The sequence below is a fragment of the Vipera berus genome (assembly GCF_964194415.1).
Source record: "Vipera berus genome assembly, chromosome: 1".
In the NCBI taxonomy this organism is placed as follows: domain Eukaryota; kingdom Metazoa; phylum Chordata; class Lepidosauria; order Squamata; family Viperidae; genus Vipera; species Vipera berus.
The window spans coordinates 126,354,912-126,373,686 of NC_138202.1; the positions used below are offsets into that span (position 1 = coordinate 126,354,912).

At 41.6% G+C, this 18,775-nt stretch overlaps 1 protein-coding gene across 1 annotated transcript in view; it reads right to left on the reverse strand.

Annotated features, from left to right (window-relative positions):
- Positions 1 to 1,215: 1,215 nt before the first annotated feature.
- GYPC (glycophorin C (Gerbich blood group)) overlaps positions 1,216 to 18,775 on the reverse strand; it is a 68,614-nt gene continuing 51,054 nt past the window's right edge. Inside the window, exons 5-8 of the mRNA XM_081335476.1 lie at positions 17,573 to 17,609; positions 10,155 to 10,231; positions 8,133 to 8,197; positions 1,216 to 1,430 (exon numbers count right to left, since the gene is read on the reverse strand). The gene's annotated coding sequence lies outside the window, so the exon portion shown is untranslated. The remainder of the gene's footprint in view (positions 1,431 to 8,132; positions 8,198 to 10,154; positions 10,232 to 17,572; positions 17,610 to 18,775) is intronic.

The following is an 18,775-nucleotide window of genomic DNA, read 5'->3' on the forward strand; positions in this document are numbered from 1 at the left end:
TTGGGGCTTTGTTTTTTTGTGCGGACCAATTGCTGGCATGCCATGGCCCAGTACTGGTCCACAGACCAGAGGTTGGGGACCCCTGGGTCAGAAGATCTGTGAAGAAATTGCCATGGGTGCTCTTAAGGTAGGAGTGGGAACTCACCATGGCACTATCTCTTGGCCTTCTACAGTGTAACATGGTGCTGGTAGAGAAAGTGGTAGAGAAGAAGTATTCAGGATCAGGCAGTGCTCTGCCACCAAGCTCTAGAAAGCTCCAGAGCAACATACTAAATTCCAGATTTTGCCATTTCTGTGAACCTGCAACTTGAAGTTAAATCAACTTAGCTGCCTGATAGCAAGAGTGGTGTGAGATCCAAATATGGGGTCAGCATCAAAGGCCTGTACTGAAGCCCAAGACTTTTTAAAGCTACTGACTGTAACCTGTCTTAGGAAAGTTTCTTCTGAAAGGTAGCATTTGATATCTGAATTACATCAGTATATTGATATGTACACACACACACACACACACGTGAGAGACAGACAGTTATTCATTTTCATTCTTAATTATGGCTCAAGTATATGGTGCCTTTAGGTCAGATTGACTGATGGTGCCACCTTCCACTAATTTTAAAAAATGGCATTTCATGAGTCAGAATGAGGAAAAGCACTAGGACTTTCTAAGCTTTGGTACCCCAAATTGATGCTACTTGCACTTAGCTAAAGCCAGCTTTGGCCACATCACTGTGTTAATATCCTTATTTTTCTTAGTTCAGTTAGTATTAGACTATAGCAGGCCCAGGCAAATTTGTTCAGCTGTTTATTTAATTTTTTTGTTCAATTTATTTTTCCCTTTAACACCTCTCACCTTCTGAAAAATGGATCCTGGTCCCTATCTTTGGAGCGCATCTCTTGACATACTGCACAAAGCCTGTATCGGTATTTGAAGGTGTGCACTGCTATACAAACATATACAACTGGGGTGTTCTTTGTTACATTTTCCACCTCAGTGCCAGACCACAGGGCTTCAAATTCTGAAGTATGGGTCTCTGCAGATTGTCAAAGAATCAAAAACTTAGAGAAAGCTCTATAGAAAGCACCAAGCTGAGAAAGTTTGGAATATTGTAAAGGTATTTGTGTTTTTGTTAAACCTGATGGGAAAAAATAATGGTGTTCCGTCTCCTTTGAAAAAGAAACATTAAGTGAAATTTCCATGAGTAACAAAGAATCTTGTGATACAATAAAACATAAAACTTTTATTACTGCATTTTAATAATAGATCAGGCATGTGATCAGGTGAAGGGGTGAAGTGCGTGTCCTGTTTTTGTTGTGCAACCAGTTTTTGTGGTGCTCTTGAATTTCTCTAGTTTCCCCACACTTCTCGTCAATCCCAAGGGAAGATGTATGAAAGAATTCTGCTTTTTCAACTCAGGAAACAGGCAGACAGGAAGCTGCAGAGCAATGGAGGGTTGTGGAGGGGAAAAAACAAAACCAAAAGGGAAGTTGCACCCAGTTTTACCCTTAAGATACAAATAGAAACATCACAAAGACAATCTTGAAAGAAGAAAAAAAAGACTTCTACGTGAAAAAAAGCTAGAATGACAAATGACACCGTAGTATTAATAATAACATTTGGTTTTTTCCTCAAAGTTAAGACATTTGGATTATAGCCGGATGCCACATTGAAAAGCATGCATGTATGTAATTTAACTCAGATTTTTTTTAAAAAATGCAGTGACTATAACAATAACAATGACAACAATAAAGCAATGATCCTCAACTGATGAAATTTTGCTATATTAGATCCCATTCTGGGATAGCCTCCTGGCAAATATTAACTTGTCTTCAAAACTGGCACAGATTTCTCTCGATTTGGTTGCTGCCGTGATCAATCAGGCTGCGAGTACAATGCCCGAGAAAGAAAAGAAAGACATCTCATATTCAGTTGTTATCTGAACTTTCGGTCCTCTAGGGAGTGAGGCAGCCTATTTCTGCTACCTATCAACTTACTCAATATGAGTTTTCGTGTAAAAAAACATCAGTGGCACCAGACCCTCAACAACAAATCAAACAATGGAAAATAAATCTGACAACATATGTAAATGCATAGGCTTTTTCACTGCATAAATACAGACTGTGAAATGATGTGGGTGAACAAAGGCACATAGAATGCTAATAAAATAGATTCTAAAAATAAAACCAAAATAAAGGATGAAGCTTTAGTCCCGAAGCCTCTCTAAGTTATAGGAGAAAAGGTCAGAAGAATTTGATTTCCCATTTCTAAACTTCTCAAGTTTGCATCACATTTTATTGTCAGTATTTTTTTTATTTGCTGTCAAAATCCTTGCCTTTGCCATTTTGTACAAACTGAAGAGGGATTTCTGAATGTTATAGATCCATCAGTCAATCCACAGACCTTAGGGTCTTCAGAAGGAGTGATTTAAATTAGTTTAGAGGGTTGAGAGGGTCAAAATACAGATGGATTTCCAAATCATTGCCTTAGATCAGTATTGAGATACTAATATATATTACTTTTTTAAAACTTTATTTTTGCTTTTTAGTTTTGCTACAGTTCCTGCTCAAGTGTTCAGACTTAACTTAAATGAGTACCCACCAGGCCACATGATTTGAGGCATTGCTTAACACACACCTGATTAGAGAATCCTCAGTCAGATTCAATGGGTCAAACAGAATTTTCCCAGTGCTTTCAAAAGGTATCTACTGATTTTACTCGTTAATTATTATGGTGCCATTATATGGCTTAATTCATCAAAAAATGAGGCATCTGAAATATAATTACAAGCATAATGTTGGCAAGTGAATGCATAGTGAACACGAGGAAAACAATTAGCATCTATCTAAAAGGTACAGTTGTGTGTAAATCTTTTCAGCTTCATTACTTAAAATGGTGCAATAAGCAATGTCCTTGATATGTGTGTGTGTGTGTGTGTGTGTGTGTGTGTGTGTGTGTGTGTGTGTGTACCAGGCTCAAGGTTGACTCAGCCTTCCATCCTTCTGAGGTAGGTAAAATGAGGACCCAGATTGTTGGGGGCAATAAGCTGACTTTGTAAAAATGCTGCTGGGGGGGGGACGAAAGCCCTAATAAGCAGGCATATACATAGAATGAAGGCTATTGCTAAGCACATTGATTTATGCTTCTTAGATTGTAAGCCGCCCTGAGTCTTCGGAGAAGGGTGGGATATAAATGGGATTTATATATATATATATATATATATGTTTTCTGAGGTTTTCGCGGGTGTTTGTATGTGGATCTTTGGTTATTCGGGTTTTTCCCCACGTAGAACTAAAGGTGTAGGCGCAACGTTTCGACGGAATCCCATCCGTCATCATCAGGCTGGTGGCTTTAGCTTCCTTCTTCTGGGAGAAGCATGTGGCTGTTTGTTCCTCTTTTTTAAACTGCCAGAGGGGGTGTGTTCTGTGGGTGGAGGTGTGCTCTGATTGGGTGGGGGACCAAGTGTGTTCTGATTGGGTGGGAGTGTGTTTTGAATGGTGGGTGTGTTCTGATTGGGTGGGGGTGTGTTCTGAGTGGATGGGCTGGTCTCAGCTGCCAGCCCCAGACCTGAGCTGGTGAGTTGTGCTGCTTTTGTTCGGCTTCGTGTTTGTGGTGGTGCCATGTTTTTATAGTGGGTGTCAGTTTGCTTATTGTGTGGTTTGGAGGGGTTTAAAGTGACTGATGTTGCAGCTGTAGTTAGGTTTCTGTTTTGTGGTTGTGCCTCGTTATCATTGTGGGTTCGGATTTGCTTTTTGAATGGTTGTGTGGTGGTGATGTCATGTGATGTTATCATGAGTTTGGGTCTGGTATCATTCTTGATGGTTGGGCCTCGTCTGTCAATCAAGGCGGGTTTCCAAATGGCTGGTAAGCGAGAGGTATCATCTCGTTTGTTCATGCTGTGGGGGCGTTTTTCTATCTCAATGGCTTCTCTGATTATTCTGTTGTTAAAATGTTCAATTTTGGCGATAGTTTTGGTTTTTTTAAAATCAATTTCATGTCCCGTGGCTTCAAAGTGTTGGACCAGGTATGAAGTTTGTTCTCCCTTTCTGAGTGAGTTTTTGTGCTCTTCAATGCATACACTTATTCTTCTGTTGGTCTGTCCGATGTATGTGGTGGGGCAGGTGGGGCATGGGATTTCGTATACTCCTTGGTTTTCTAACCCAATTATGTCCTTGGGGTTTCTTAGGATGGTGGATATATATATAGAACAGCTTGAAAGGATTGCTGTTTTCCATGGGAGAAAGAGAGGTTGCAATCCCTGGAAGTGTATTTGAATAACCATATATATGATTGCAAAGAGAGAATTGGATATAGATGGGGAGCAGCAGGAATATCAAGACAAATTCACAAATGATTCAGTTGGGAGAGGGAGTTAGGGCATCCCATGCCTAACAAATAGCCCAAAGAGTTAGATTCAGTAAGGCATTCAACAAAGTAGACCACAACCTACTTCTTGGTAAGCTAGAAAAAAGTGGGATAGACAGCCTCACCACCAGATGGATTTGTAACTGGCTGACAAACTGTACTCAACAAGTAATCCTTAATGGTACTACATCTACACGGAGGTAAGTAAGCAGTGGGGTACCACAAGGTTCTGTCTTAGGCCCCATACTCTTTAATATCTTCATAAATGACTTAGATGAGGGACTAGAAGGGGAATTTACCAAATTCACAGATGATACTAAGCTGACATGAACAGCCAACACACTAGATGATAAGCTCAAGATCTAGATGGATCTATACAGACTTAAACACTGGGTCCTATCTGAAAAAATGAAATTCAGTGTAGAGAAAAATAAAGTCTTACAGTTAGGCAAGAAAAACCAAAAGTACATGTACAGATTAGGTGAAATCTGGCTTAATAGCAATAAATATGAGAGGGATCTTGAGACCTAGTGGACAATCAACTAAATATGAGCCAGCAGTGTGCTGCAGCAGCCATAAAAGCCAATGCAATCCTAAATTGCATTAATAGAGGGATTAAATCAAGATCATGTGAGGTATTACTATAAAGCAGGGATGTCAAACTGCCAGCCTGCAGGCCGAATGCATCATCTGGAAGCCGCACCCACCCCATTGCCAGCAATGGCAAAATAGTCCCGATACATCTTGCGACGTCACGTGACGTCGTGAGTTTGACATGTCTGTAATAATGTCTTAGTAAGGCCACACCTAGAATACTGCATCCAGTTTTGGTCAAAGATGTTGAGACTCTAGAAAAAGTGCAGAGAAGAGCAACAAAGATGATTAGGGGCCTGGAGGCTAAAACATGAAGAACAGTTGGAAGAACTGGGCATGCCTAGTCTAATGAAGAGAAGGATCAGGAGTGATATGATAGCAGTGTTCCCATATTTGAGAGGCTGACACAGAGAGGAGGGAGACAACCTATTTTCCAAAGCACCCAAAGGCCAGACAAGGAACAATGGATGAAAACTGATGAAGAAGAGATTCAACCTAGAAATAAGACATTTTCTGATGGTGAGAACAATAAACAACGGAACAACTTGCATTCAGAAGTTGTGGGTGCTTCATCACTGGAGGCTTTCAAGAAGAGACTGGATAGCCACTTGTCAGAAATGGTATAGAATCTCCTGCTTGAGCAGGGGCTTGGACTAGATGACCTACAACAGACATGTCAAACTCGCGACGTCATGTGACATCGTGCAATGTATCGGGACAGTTTTGCCGTTGCCAGCAAAGGGGTGGGTGAGGCTTTCAGATGACACATCCGGCCCACAGGAAAGGAGTTTGACACCCCTGACCTACAAGGTCCCTTCCACCTCCCTAAATTTATTCTGTAATCAAAAACAGATGAGGTCTTGCACAAAATTAAGTTGATTCCATCCATAACCATACTATTATGTACCAAAACTGTTATTGCTTGACACCCAGCCAATTGCTCTATTTTGCTTATTTAGTCCATAATTTGCAGAAGTACAATGATGAACAGCTCTTACCATTCATTATTCCACATGAGGTAGCTGGGCATTATTTGTACTACAGTGCCTGGAGAGCCATACAGTCTCTATCTATGATTCTATATCTGATCTAAAGATGATCTGTAAATATTATTAAAAACCCCAATAATTTACAAAGCACCAAACTCTAGCTGAGAAGCAGCAAAACCAGTACTGTCTTCCAAATTCTGACATGACTATACCAACAAAGCCACACATGTTCTTTTAGCTCTAACTTGTCTTACTTTAAAGGTCTTCAGATTACTGTCATCAGGGCTAAGATTTATGTCCTGCATGATCCTATTATCTTTCCAGATGTCTGCCTGTTGACTTACTGATCTTTCTACCATCTTAGTTTCCCTGGTCCACATTCATCCTTTTTACCCTTCATTGGAAGTCAGAATCCAATGGCAGGATCTTATGATCTACGAATCCAATGGCAGGATCTTATGATCTACTAATCACAGGGGGAAGTAGGGTATATCTGAATACTTAAAAGATTTATTCTCTGTACTTCCTTCATCTCCCTTTTCTTTGTCTAAGAGACTGCTAATCTCAGGTCATTTCTTTCTGCCTTTCCCCCAGGCAGAACATATGTTCTCTGAGTGTCCTGGTAGGGTGTAGTTAACTAGCTACAGTACCATCCCTAGCTAGCTTCACAGAAAAAGGAAATAAACTGCTAGCACTTCCTGTCCCTTCCCCCTCTTTTTAGTACATGTCATTTGTATATGTCTGGCTTTGGGGGAGAAAAAGTCATTACTCTGGTTTCTGTTCAGTAAAATACGCTATTCTATTCTGTGAATTATGAAGCAAAAGGGATAGTAATTTGTCAACATTTTTGCAATTAGGTACTATTTACTATGGTTTTATTTATGTCTGATGTTTTGTGGTGGTTGCAGCAGGGTGAGGGAGACAGCAGAGAATTAATCCTTGCAGTTAGATTCTTTGTGGATCCTGGATATTCTTCCAGGGTTACTTACAGGCAACCTTAGATGAAATGAGCGGGGGTGACAGTGAAGCTTGCATGAGTTCTGTCTATTTGCCCTTTTTCTTTGGCAGGACAGAACTGGATTATTTATTGTGCATAATAGGCATAGTGAGTAGGTCTACAAATGTCCCAAGGAAAATACTTTAAACCCTACCAAAATCTCAAATGACTGAAAAAAACCACCCCAATTAATTTGATTTATTTAACAGCCTTCCTGATGTTGCATCAGTTTTATTTTTTATTTTTTTATTTTAATCCCATTTATATCCTGCCCTTCTCCGAAGACTCAGGGTGGCTTACAATTTAAGCACAAACCAATGTGCTTAGCAATAGCCTTCATTCTATGTATATGCCTGCTTATTAGGGCTTTCGGCCCCCCGCCAAGCGGCATTATTACAAAGTCAGCTTATTGCCCCCAACAATCTGGGTCCTCATTTTACCTACCTCGGAAGGATGGAAGGCTGAGTCAACCTTGAGCCTGGTGGGATGCGAACCTGCACTAATTGCAGGCAGCTGGTGTTACTTAAGGAGGCATTAGCCCACTGCTCCACCAAGGTTACATTTTCTCTTTTTCCATGATAAAAATAATGCCAAATGTATTGCAGTAGTAATCAAGATACATAGCCCTTTCCAAATCCAAGTAGCTCAGAAAGAAATACAGGGACTGCATTACAAATGTTACTTCGAAATCCCTAATAGTTGAGGATCAAAGAGCACTCCCAGACTGTAAATCTTTCTAAAGATGGCATTGATTATTTCCCTCAATTGTGGAACCAATGTTGCTGATAATGTTGCCAATTTAATCAGCTGTAAAGGGTAATGGCAAAGAAGTGGTAGCTCTCATCCTGCCCATTATCTTGAGACCTACATGCTAAAAAGAATTCAACATAACGGGACAGGCAGCTCCTGAAATTACAATGATCATGATCAGCCCCAACTCCAGAGTCCAAGCTGATATGGATTTGATCAACTTTGTCTGCAAAGAATGTTGCAATTTGCTTACAACATGCCATTAACTATTTTGGTTCCCCTCCTTCCAATGTCTTGATGAAATAGATGCCACACAGCATGGAAAAAGAATGCTAGTCTTCTGCACAAATACAGTGGAGAAGAAAAAGTAAAGACTTTTGACTACCTCCACTTCTGCAAAATGACAGTTCAGATTCGGTCTTCAGCTGCCTCACTCTGTACTTACATTCCCACTGATATCCCATCCATTTCATCACCTTCAGTTTATAGTAAACTAAGGAGCTGGTATGGCTGTAGAAGAAGGCATAAGGCATAGTGTCAACTTCCTTGGCTATCTCTGTATTACACAGATCAAACATTACCCAAGGACCTTCAGAACTCTGTCAGATTCCTCAGGTGCGTGGTTTGAACCACTGTAAATGTTCCAAATGGTTTACACCAGCTTTTAATCTACATGGACCAAGAAATGATCTGTCTGTGACAAACAGATAAGTCATGTGGATTCCTCCACCTTCAAAGCACCAGTTTCACCTGAACAAAACCAAATCCAATTAATTCTGCATGAATGTGCAAGGAGCAGCTCCAGGCCTTCATTTTCCTACAGGTGTTGGATTTGGTTTTGTTGGTGCAGAACCCTCACTGGAAGGTGGATATCAAGTAACTCCTATTCAAGGTTTTGAATATATACATACACATACACATGCATATAGCAGAAGTACAGTTTGCTCTGGGGGTTTCCTAGGATGCCACTTATAGCTAGCCTTTTTTTTTCTTTCAATCCTCCTCTTGCCTTCTGTGTCCTTTATTTTTAGACTGTAGACCTGAAGGCAGAATCTTGTTTGCATTATTCTTTCAGTGCTCTGCCAAATTTCAAGTTGAAGAACATGGCAGAAAGATTTATAAATGAATGAGCAAATAAATACAAAAGATGTCAGTAGCTTCCTTCTATTATTCCTGGGTACCGTGTAGGGAAAGATGATTCAAAGGTGAAAACTGCCTGCCCTAGCCATGGGAAATCATGAATATGAAATGAATAATAATAATAAAAAATAGATTTCCATTTGGTTGTAGTCCCAGTTTTGTGCGACACAATTTCTAGGTGACAAAGGAGAAATAGGAGTGTTGCTCTGATTTAAAAGCAAAGTATAGGCTTTAACCCTTATGTTGAAGGTGGGAGGGAGGGTTGCAGTAATTCTGTGTAATTCACAGATGTCTCATGGACAATCCTGCAGGTGGAGTAATTGTCAGATTAATGCCAAACAGTGGGACATTTATTACTTCAGGACACCAATGGGGATGAAAAACCTGAGCCTCAATTGCCCTAGTCTGCTTGAGTGTTTGTTTATTTATTAGCAAATCTTTTCCAAGAGTTTTTAAAAAAGATCAGTTCTTTTCTGAGCAAAGATTTTGTCATATCTCAGAGGAAGCCATAATCTTTCAAAGGGCATTATTCATGTAATAATGAATATATTATATATATTATTACTGTGAGAAACATCTTTTAATAAACAAGATTATTTTCATTAATGGAATACAATAAGAATAGAGACTCCACAATCACAGTATCTTTCTTCATAACTATTCAAACTGAAGTATAACAACTTTCCCACAGTGGATCATATCCACTTGCCTGGTTCTTGTTTACCATATAACTTTGTTTCTTTATGTGGGTGTGTATGTGGGTGTTTAGGAGCCAGACAGAATGTATATACTTCTGTACTCTTCATAGCAATATATTCATAAAGCAAAAATGTCTCTTCTACATCAGCAGCCATCTTCCTACCCTCATCCAAACAGCTGTGGTATTATGGCAACTTGAGAAATGGTGTGGGGTCCTTAGAAGCAAGGTTTTCTTTGTGTATCAGCATAAAGGAGAGGAAGAATCCATTTAAATTAATCACCAAGGGCAGACAAAATTAAAATTCATGTTTCAACGTTGCTCAGTGAAAGAAAGGGGATCTGCCTTTATGTTTGCATGAATGTTTGCTGTTTAGAAAAAGATTACAAGGGTGACATTGCTTGCAAACATGCATGCCTCATTTTACATATAAGTTATTCCCATGTATTCTGCATCCTTTTGTTGCCACTAATTAGATATACTGAGAACACAAGTTGTATTTTTTATGACTTGGGAAACATGAGTAGTTGTCTTAAAGCTGTGTGGAATTAACCAATCACTTCTAGAGAGCAAGTTCATGCATGGTATTGACTGCCAGACATATAAAACAGCTTTGCTAGGTTTTTTTACCTCCATCTCAAAAATTTGTCCTATAGGGTGGTGCACGCATGGAAATACAGCCTTCATCCATTCAGATGTGGATGATCCTGTTAAAGGAAATAATGTCGTCATCATGTGCACTCAGCACTTCTAATTAGTAATATATATAGAGAGAATTGGACCCATTAATTTGTATCCTCTTTGACAGCCGATATTCAGCCCAGGGAGGGGGCCAGCACCAGAGGCTATTACCAACTTTTTAAGTTGGTGTCCTATTTGTTAATTCGACTTGAATTTGATGGAGCTTATTCAGTTATCTTTATTTAACTTGCTAAAATATTTCCAAGTAAAGAGAATGGCAGCCATCTCAGGAGAAGCATTTTAATAAACATTGTGTACATATTGCTCTGATGGGTCTAGGACAACTCACTATGGCCAACTTGCTGCAGCCAACTTACCATGGCTGACTCACCACAACCAATTCTCCATGGGACAATTCAACATTGCATTAGCAATTTCATTCAGTTACTTTTATTATTGGTGACAATGTTTTCATCAAAAATATTGTAAATCTTGTATTTATGGATTGGATTTCTTTATTTTGTTATTATTCGCCATGGTTCCATTGAAATTAATTTAACCTTTATATTTGTTGAATTGTCCTGCAGTGAGTTGTCCCATGGTGAGTTGTCCCATTCTGTGCTCTGATTATGTCTTCTGTACAGAGGATGCTATTGTGGCTTTGCAAGAATGATTGCAGTGTAGATTGTTTATCCTCAGACAAATTAATGAATGAGCAGCAGGTTACGTACCATTCTGTAGGGAGCTCAAGGTATTATATAGAGAACTCTCTTCCATTTTTCTCTCATAGCAACAAATCTGTGAGGTACATTGAGCTGAAAAACAGTGGCTGACTCAGATTCATCCAGGAGGAGCATAACTGAGAGGTGAACTTGAATTTTCATGTCCCAAGTCCTAGTCTGGAACCTCACTGCTACGGAGGTTCTCTTAGCAAACAAATATTGGAGGATAGCAACAGCACTGAGACTTATATGCCCACCCTATAGTGCTTTATAGCACTCTCTGGGTGGTTTACAATGCCAGCATATTGTCCCCAACATTCTGGCTCCTCATTTTACTGACATCAGAAGGATGGAAGGCTGAATCAACCTTGAGCCAGTCAGATCAAACTCCTAGTTGTGGGCAAAGCTAAACTGCAATACCTGCATTCTAACCACTGCACTACCCTCAGGCTCAGACAGAGCTATGTGCATTACAGGGTTGCCCTATGCTTTTAAACTTGCCCACATATGGGATATAGACTGTTGGATGTTGGATCTATGTAGAGATTCTATAGGTAGCAATAAACATTATTATGGGGAGATAGAAAATGCTATTGCTAGTAATGTCATTTCCTATGACATACCGTATTTTCCGGCGTATAAAACGACTTTTTAACCCATGAAAATCTTCTCAAAAGTTGGGGGGTCGTCTTATACACCGGGTCGTCTTATACACCGAAAAAAAAAACAAATCAGTCGAGCGTCCCCGTTCTTGCAAAACCGGGCCGCCCCACGCAACCGAGCTATCTCCGGCGCGGCTCCGGGACACGGCTGGGCGGGAGCGTCGGGCGGCTCTCCCCATGCGAAGGCGACGCTGCCCATCGGCTCTTGTCCGTCGCAGAGGAGGCGAAGGCTCAACTGGCCCCGCCGGCCCTCCCGCTGCTCCCGTGCTTCTGCCGGCCCCCGAGGCGCACCATTTCCTGGGTGGCAGGCAGCGCCGGAGGGCAGCCGCCACCCCGCCATGGCCGGCGCCCCTCCTGCTTCCCCCCCCAGGCCTTGAACTTCTCCCATTCGGTGCAGGGCGGGGCAGCTCCGCCCGCAGCCTCTTTTTCATGTGCCGCTTCCCTCTCACCGTCGGCCAAGGCGCGCTCGGCCCGGGCTCCCGGTCCCTCTTCCCGGCCGGCTTCCCGCCCTGCCCCTCATGGAGCTGGACTGGGCGTGCAGCCTCTCGGTGTGGCTGCTTTTCTTGGGCAGCCTGGCGGTGCGGCTCCTGCGCTCGGACCTGTTGCTGAGCCGGCGGCTGCTGCTGCGCGTGGGGCTGCTGGATGTCCTGCAGGCGCTGGGCCATCCTGCCGCTGCCTGAGGGGAGGGCCTCGCGCCCGCCGGACTCACCTGTCACCAGCACCGCTCTCCCTCCTGCGGGGATGCGCTTCCGCCGGGCGGTGATGGCCAAGACGAGCCAGCAGGCAGCCGCTGTGAGCGCGGCGCTGAGGGGCAGCGGCAGGACGGCCCAGCATCTGCAGGACGGCCAGCAGCCCCATGCGCAGCAGCAGCCGCCGGCTCAGCAACAGGTCCGAGCGCAGGAGCCGCACCACCAGGCTGCCCAGAAAACGCAGCCACACCAAGAGGCTGCACGCCCAGTCCAGCTCCATGAGGGGCAGGGCGGGAAGCCGGCCGGGAAGAGGGACCAGAAGCCCGGGCCGAGCACGCCTCGGCCGACGGTGAGAGGGAAGCGGCACATGAAAAAGAGGCTGCGGGCGGAGCTGCCCCGCCCTGTGCCGAATGGGAGAAGTTCAAGGCCTGGGGGGGAAGCAGGAGGGGTGCTGGCCGTGGCGGGGTGGTGGCTGCCCTCCGGCGCTGCCTGCCGCCCGGGAAACGCTGCACCTCGGGGGCTGGCAGAAGCGCGGGAGCAGCGGGAGGGCCGGCAGGGCCAGTCGGGCCTTCGCCTCCTCTGCGATGGACAGGGAGGGCAGGGCATGTAAGTATTTTCCGGTGAATAAGACAAAAAACCTTGAAAAACTTCTTAAAAGTAGGGGGTCGTCTTATACGCCGGGTCGTCTTATACGCCAGAAAATACGGTATCCTTCAAACATTCTGACATCTCTGTGATTGGCTAAACTTCCCTACCAAAAAAAATAAATCCATGGGAGGAGTTTCTTTGCCATATCATTCTTGATTATTTCATTGAGACTTGGCAAACCAAGAAATTCAGGGACCATTGGATAGATGACTGTATAATGAAGGAAAAAATATTCATAGATACTGGTTGTCACATATCTCAACAGGTACAAAAAACACTAATCTCTAAAATATATTTGCTTTCATCAAAATGAATGACTGCCAATAGGAGCGAAAGTGCAATTCCTTCCTTCCTTTGCCTTTTTTGCCATTCATACTGGAGAAAGATTAAAGAGTTCTTTCTTCACCTGGGAAGAAGTAACTGAGATGAGTCCTACGGGAAAGGGCGGTATATAAATTCAATAAAATTCAAAATTCAAATGTGTGAGAGTATTGAACCTCTAGCCTCCAATTACTGCTTTTTTATCTTCATTATCAACAATTCTTTTCATAAAATTTAGCAACAAATGGAAACCCTTAAATCCAGTCTTCTGTTGCATTCTGTCATCTGTCTCTGTGTGTTTGAGTGTGTGTGTGAAACATATGCCATTTATTAAGGGTTTCAGAAGAATTGTTTATCAGCACTTCAGAAACAGATGGTACTCTTTATGCATGCATTCATGAGGGCAGTTATCATGCTGTAGCAGCATGAATGACAGTGGAATTTGGGAGAGATTGGCAAATTATGCTTTGAATTCTTTTCCAGAACTGACAAGTTCATTTGTCGGAAGCGGAGTTTAACAAATCAAACCTACAAACAAAAGCAACCTTTTCAATATGATAAGGAATGGCTTCCTTGCTTACTTCATTCTCAGGCCTCCCCATGGCTAATCCTAGCATTTTGGGATCTATGCTACAGCACTTACCACTGAGAACATAATAACCAGAGCAGAAAATATATCAGCAGGAGAAGCTGCTGAGAAATTCCAACTGCTGCTATTCCCTGCACTGCTTCTGATGTTTTAATTGACATACTGTTATTTGCAATAAGGTTTTTTTTGCTATTGATTTAAACCTATTTTTATTATGATATTAAGTGAAAGATAAAAAGGACAAGTATAGAAAGTGGAAAGAGGGGCACATAACTAAGTCAGAATATCAGCAAATAGCCCGTGCCTGCAAAGATGAAGTGAGGGAAGCTAAGGATCAAAATGAACTAAGGCTTGTGACCAAACTCAAAAATAACAAAAAAAGCTTCTTCCAACATGTAAAAAACAAGAAAAAAGTGAAGGAAATGAATGGTCCATTAGTGGGTGAAAGTGGCAAGAAGGTGACAAGCAACAGGGAGAAAGCAGAACTATTTAACTCGTTTTTTGCATCTGTCTTTACACAAAGGGAAAAAACAGTCCAACCTACCAAAACCAGTGCCATAAAAAACAGAATAGAAACGCAAGTTAAGATAGGCAAGAAAATGGTAAGTGAGCACCTGTCCAGCCTAGACGAGTTCAAATCACCAGGCCCAGATGGATTACACCCCAAGGTTCTCAAGGAACTGGCAGACGTGATCTCAGAACCACTGAACTATATTTTTCAAAGATCCTGGACCACTGGGGAACTACCAGACGACTGGAAGAGAGCTGATGTAGTTCCCATCTTCAAAAAAGGGGAAAAAACAGATCCAGGAAACTACAGACCTATTAGCCTGACCTCAATACCTGGGAAGATTCTGGAAAAGATAATCAAACAATGAATCAGCAAGCACCCAGAGGCAAACAAAGCCATTACTAAAAGCCAACATGGGTTTGTCTAGAACAGATCATGCCAGACAAACCTTATTGCATTCTTTGACCAAGTGACAAAATTAGTGGATCAGAGGAATGTTGTGGATATAATTTACTTGGACTTCAGTAAGGCATTTGATAAAGTAGATTACAACCTACTACTTGATAAGATAGAAAAATGTGGGTTAGACAGCATCACCACCAGATGGATTCATAGCTGGCTGACCAGCCGTACTCAGGATGTGGTCCTCAATGGAACCGCATCTACATGGAGGCAAGTGTGTAGTGGGGTACCCAGGGCTGTGTTCTGGGCCCAGTGCTCTTCAACATCTTCATCAATGATTTGGATGAGGGGATAGATGGGGAACTCATCAAATTTGCAGATGACACCAAGCTGGCAGGAATAGCCAATACTCCAGAAGATAGGCTTAAGATACAGGAGGATCTGGACAGACTTCAACACTGGGCGCTATCTAACAAAATGAAATTCAATGGTGAAAAAAGTAAGGTTCTACATTTAGGCAAGAAAAACCAAATGTACAGGTATAGTATAGGAGGTACCTTGCTCAATAGTAGTCACTGTGAGAGGGATCTCGGAGTCCTTAGTGGACAATCACTTAAATATGAGCCAGCAGTGTGCTGCAGCTGCCAAAAAAGCCAACACAGTGCTAGGCTGCATTAACAAAGGGATAGAATCAAGATCATGTGAAGTATTAATACCACTTTACAATGCCTTGGTAAGGCCACACTTGGGATACTGCAGGGGCTGCCACAAAGAAGAGGGAGTCAAGCTATTCTCCAAAGCACCCAAAGGCAGGACAAGAAGCAATGGATGGAAACTAATCAAGAGAAGAGAACCTAGAACTAAGGAGAAACTTCCTGACAGAACAATTAACCAGTGGAACAACCTGCCTCCAGAAGCTGTGAATGCTCCAACACTGGAAGTTTTTAAGAAGAGACTGGACAGCCATTTGTCCAAAATGGTATAGGGTTTCCTGCCTGAGCAGGGGGTTGGACTAGATGACCTCCAAGGTCCCTTCCAACTTTTATTATTATTATTATTATTATTATTATTATTATTATTATTATTATTATTATTATTATTATTATTATTATTATTATTATTATTATTATTATTATTATGTCATTGCCACATGAGGTGAGGAGGGCCTCTCCAAAGAGAGATAGCTTTAACAAAACCAGCTGCAGCAAAACAGAACAGGATTGTATACTGATCTGGAACATAAAGCTATTAGAGGCCATTTCTAGGATCAGAGGCTTCATGCTTCTAAAGACTACTGATTGGGGAGTATGATTAGGAGGGCATTAATGTTCCTGTGTCTTGCTTCTGATCTTTTTGAAGAGTCTTTAGGAAGTAGGCTGATGGACTAAATGGGTCTTATATGTCCATTCCATTTATCTGTCCACTTTGGACCAAATGTATTTTTTTTAAAAAAAAAATCCAGATGACATTTTTTACCAGAGTAGACCCAGAACCGAAACAGGGCTTACAACAGGGCTTCATTAAAAAAAATACTATTTCTGCTAAGAACTTTAATTACAATAGTAGAAACTAATATAAACTAAACCTTAGAGCAGGGATGTCAAACTCACAATGTCATGTGACGTGTCGTGACCTATTGCAACTTTTTTTCCATTACTGGCAATGGGGTGGGCACGGTTTCACATGACACATCTGGCCTGCGGGCTGGCAGTTTGACACCCCTGTCTTAGAGTAAGAAAAGTGGATGGAAAAAAAGAATAACAAGTGAAGGAAGGAGACTTCATACCTTCATCCCCACAAACATAAACAAGTTTAACCACTCTTCAACTCCTATAAGATTAAAGAGATGTCTCTTCATGCTGTATCCATCTTCCATAACTTTACTTAGTGTCACAAACATATGAAATGGATTTTACACACAAACCCTGCTCTTTCTCTCGCTATGCCTTGTTTTGCTGGGATCCCAGCCATTCTACCAGGTGCTATCCTGCCCATTGCCCAGTCTTCCCTCTGTTGGCCACTCACTGCCAACCAATCTGCTTCCATATGCACCTCCTGCAAACATACATATCTTACAGCTCTTCACTGCTGTAGAGAGATAAATCCTGTTTCCCTCCTTATGCTCAATTTCCTTTTGTGTAAACATCCATTTATTAAATTTATAGGTGTTGATGTTATGTTGTTCCATTACAGCGCCCACAATCCCTCACTATTGCTATGGCTCCTAAGTCTCCTGGGAGATGTTCACATGGCATAAGTTACCCAGCCCAACACAAACTCTCCTTTATTTGTCAGTATTTAATACCATTTGTCTTGGAGATGAGATTATCATTATAGTATCTTCTGCTGGACATAGCAGGCTACACCATTGTAGGTTGAGTAGATCAGAAATGACTAATATTAAGGGTGCACTTATTTTTCTCTCTCCAACAAAACATTCTCTCTTTATAACTCCTTCCATAGAGACACAACATTTAACATTTGCAACACAGCCTGGTGGATTGAGAATATAACCCAGCCTGATGTTTCTGCATATCAACATAGAGCTGAATACACTAATCTTAGATAGCAGGGTGTTGGAATGGCCTGGTTGACTATTGGAAATGAATAGAGTTAGAAAACAGAGTGAAAGTGCCTGCAATGATGTAAATCAAATCCAGATTCGGCAATCAAAGATGATAGAATTAAAGTGTTGGCTGTCGTTTTGCTCTAATGTGAGTGACAGGATGGCATTTAAGGTATGTCCCTCTCTCTGCTTTTGGCAGCCTTATGGCATTCATAATGCCCTGATGAAATTACAGATGTACATAATGTGATAAATACCATGAAGCAGCTTTGAATAGTGATTCATGGTTGTCTCCTGCGAAGAAACATAAAGAGAGTGATTTCAGAAGCAGTCTTGGGGAAACAAGGCAGGATGTCTGCCAGAATTTCAAAGTCAGGGAACAAATAATGCTTCAGATAATTCCGATTTCATGCCAAGCAGTTCCTTCCAATTGAAGCAGGGAAGGGGTTATTTAATGCTTTAATATCTCTGAATTGCATTCTGCCAATTAGGTGCCACCATTTATTTATACTATTTCTCACCCAACACCTCCAATACAATTAACTATTTAAAAATCTCCTTAGAGATTTTAAAAATCAAGAAACATGGCTTTAATTCCTGCTGAGCATTATAAATCATTCCATGAAAGCAGCTGAAATAATGAAGGAAATGGGTGGAGCAATTTATAAAGTGCACTCTCTCTGTTGTTTTCTGCTGGCCGACAATTATAACAGGAAGAAAATGGGTTGGTTTTTTCCCCGATTTCTAACCAAGGCTTTGCTGCAGGACTTTTCAAAAGCTTCACACATAGAAGCAATTGCCTTGCCCCTTGGCCTGCAGGCAAATGGTTCAGGTTGTTCCTTGCCTCAGGAAAATTTTGGATGCTGATTAAATCAAACCTTAACCATTAAATAAATATAGTTACCTAATAGTAATCTTTTATACAACTCACTGCAGCCAACTTGCTGTGGTCAACTCATCACGGGACAACACACCATGGCCAACTCACTATGGGACAAGAGTTACACTAACATTGAAGAAATAGTGGAATAGAATAACTAAAGAAGTGATGTCAAAGGAGGGACAAAATGAAATGTGAATGACCACAATTAAAATAAAGTTTTAATTATTTTAAATAATTAAATGGAATTGATGAATTGTCCTTCAGTGAGTTGTCCTTAGTGAGTTGTCCCATGGCGAACTGGCCGTGGTGAGTTGGTCACAGCAAGTAGTCCCATTCCGCGATGAGGACCTACTAGCTAACTTTTCTTGTCTCGTAATAAAATATTTTTTTGTCTCTTGGGTGTTCCTTCAGACAAATCCCAATTGGAAAATGTAGATAGGGATTTTCTGATTTGCACATAACCATGACACTAACATAAACTGATAATATTGTCTGCCTTGGTCTAATGACAGTACTTTCATCCCGTATCCATAGATGAGTCAACTTTAAGTCATTTGTGGCTGTATCAGGGTTACAG